The following is a 2,826-nucleotide window of genomic DNA, read 5'->3' as shown; positions in this document are numbered from 1 at the left end:
CATTTCCAATGATAAACTCGTCGTCGTCACAATCCACAACGTGAACCTCCACCAGATTCATCGGCTCCACAGGTCCAACTGCCGTGTGAATTCGCACTTGCAACATAGCCTTCTGTACTGCCGTCACCTTCTTGTCTCCAAAGGTTTGACTCTGTACTGGAACTTCAAGCTGTTTGACTTGGACTTCAGGGTCCACTGCCAGTAATTGCTTCCAGTGCGATTGGCCAATAACTGTATGGTCCGAACCACTATCTGGGCAATACGGAAGCTCCAGTACGCCATTTAGCAAGACAGTACGGTCTGTAGCTGGCAGAAGTTCCCCAAGCCGCTTCGTCCTAGCCTTCTTGGTATTTCTTGCGTTGCGAAAGCGCTTGAACAGCTCTGTTTTCTCATCCTCAGTCGCATCCGGACATTCGCGTAGCCAGTGCATCCTTTCACACTTAGGGCATGGCCCTGGCGGCGGTCTTGACGAAAACTTTGGCTTTGTGTCTTGATTCTTGTTGTCCTTCCAGTTAAGCTGGACCTTCGCATGTTCCGCAGGTCGGTTCTGCTTGTCCTTTTGCTTGAAAGGCTGTTTGGCCTTGGGCTTCTCCTCTCGCCCTGGAGCCTCACGCTTCTGCGTCTTTAAACGGAGGTACTGCCTTTCCAACTCTGTCGCTTTTTCGACGATAAGTTGGAACAGTACCTTGGGGTCTCTCTCCGCAACAGCGTGTTTATAGCGGATGGACTGTTTTACTTCTTGCTTCAGCATGGGTGGCTTCAACGCCGAGATCAGTCGTTTGCATTTCTCTCGTGTCCCACGCTCAAGGCTGAAGCACTCAGTCAAGCCATTATCGGCGACTACCGTCTTAAAGCATCTGAAGTAGTCCATGACGCGAGCTGTCACGTCGCTTTCCGCCAAATTCATCTTCAGCTCTCTCTTGAAGAGCTCCTTGATATCAGGTAGCGCCTTGTTCTTGACGCTTCCCACGATGTGTTCGATCTCGGCGATCAACATCCCTTCAGTCACGTCCACAGTCTCCACATTCAACTGGAACTCGCAGAAGGCGTCCAGGAGATCAGCGTCGAACGAGTCCTTGATCTGCTCTACCACCGCATCGTAGTCTTCGCCAGTCACTCTGCATCTGTTGTGAAGCTTCGTCTCGTAGTCTCGTCGCTCCTTCTTCCAACGTACAAGTGCCTCGTGCGAGATAGACTTGATCTTGGGTGGTAGTACTGGCAGGAATACCGGTACAGTACCGGTTGGTGGCTCACCATTACCACCGGCGCGTATCATCTCGAAGTAATCGCGCTTGGTCTTGAAAGTAGTACTTGCTGTCAATCAAAGTTGTAGACGAACAGCAGTCGATGGCTTCAACGTCACTGGACGCGCGTCGATGGTGCGCGAACAGCGGAAATAACTAAAGAATTCTTTGTAGTGTAGCCCGGGATTTGAAGCGAAGCAGGAACACCAGCAAGGCGGGGGCCAACCCGCACTGAAGTATAGGCCGAATGTATTTAGCTAGCTCCTAGCAAATCGAAGAGTGAGGAGGATCATGGGTCTGGCGCTAGCCAGCCCGTTCCTCCTCAATGCTGCTGCCACTTGATCAGAGCGACAGGCAGCAGTCAGAAATGGACATGCATCCACATGAAAGGAAACATGCAGTAGGCCTAACTAAATCCTAGTATAATACACAAGGACACTGGCTGTCCGAGTGTCTGTGATATCGTCAGCCGACAGGCGTCAGACACACCACCAGAATTTAACCCATTGTCTTCTAGCCACTGGGCTGTAGACACATTTGGGTGGACACCCCCAGCTCCGGCTCTAAGTGCAAGGGAAACCGAGGTGGAAACCCACAGTTCACTACAGAAACTTTACTTTGGCTAATATCGTAGTAACTTTAAACAAACAGTTTGATACAACTCTACGTAAAACGGTCGTAATACGTAATGAAATGTGAAACTTTAACTCAGAATGGGTGAATGTTGACCAAGTCGGACAAGAACGACATTCAAACAGCCTCATTTGTAGCCAAGTTTTATCTTATTGAAATTAACGTAAGACTTGGAGGGTGACTGAGGAAACACAATGTTTTTGAAAATATCCAGACAACGCACGCCAATACAATTTGACATTGGATCAGTTAGTGTTTTTTTTTAAACGTCATTGGGTAGATCTGGCCCACAATCATTTCAGAATGGTATCGTTCGTCAAATATGTGACAAAGTCGTGGTTCGCTCGATTTGATTTGATAAATCTAAGCATGAGCATCGAAGTTGGGATATCGTGTATGAATAATACTGACCGTCGGGGTCGGGACCGATGACTTCTCCTGATTTACCGGACGAGAAGTCTATTCATAACCTTTTTGTTTAGACTTTTGCGTCCAGTCTTAAAAGGCAGGCAGGTAGTGAGTGAACTTTAAAAACGGAGCGAGTTATGTGTTTTTAATTATTTCCCCTGGGCACACCCTTTGGGGGGGGTTTTTTTTATAAATTAGGCGGTGATAAAGTTTGGACGAGAAGGAAAAAAATCTTGATTTTAGTGTGACACAATATGAGGTGATTTTTTTAAATTAGGTGTGATAAGTTTTGACGAGAAGGAAAAAATCTTGATTTTAGTAAGCTCTGAATGCTCGACACAAATGAGTTAAAAATAAGCAGCAAAGCAAAAACATCGCAATTCTAAAAGAAACATCGCTGTCTCGCTTTGCGGCGGGTCGTTAAAAAATATGGAACTGGCAACTCTCCATTCAAAAAGCATCAACAGCTGTAGATGATCCCACACGGTTCGTGCCACGAGTCGTGGCCCACGGGACGGTACTGTAACTTCATAATTTGATG

This window comes from Phytophthora infestans, genomic scaffold (genome assembly GCF_000142945.1).
Source record: "Phytophthora infestans T30-4 supercont1.348 genomic scaffold, whole genome shotgun sequence".
In the NCBI taxonomy this organism is placed as follows: Eukaryota; Oomycota; class Peronosporomycetes; order Peronosporales; family Peronosporaceae; genus Phytophthora; species Phytophthora infestans.
This window is presented reverse-complemented; position numbering follows the sequence as displayed.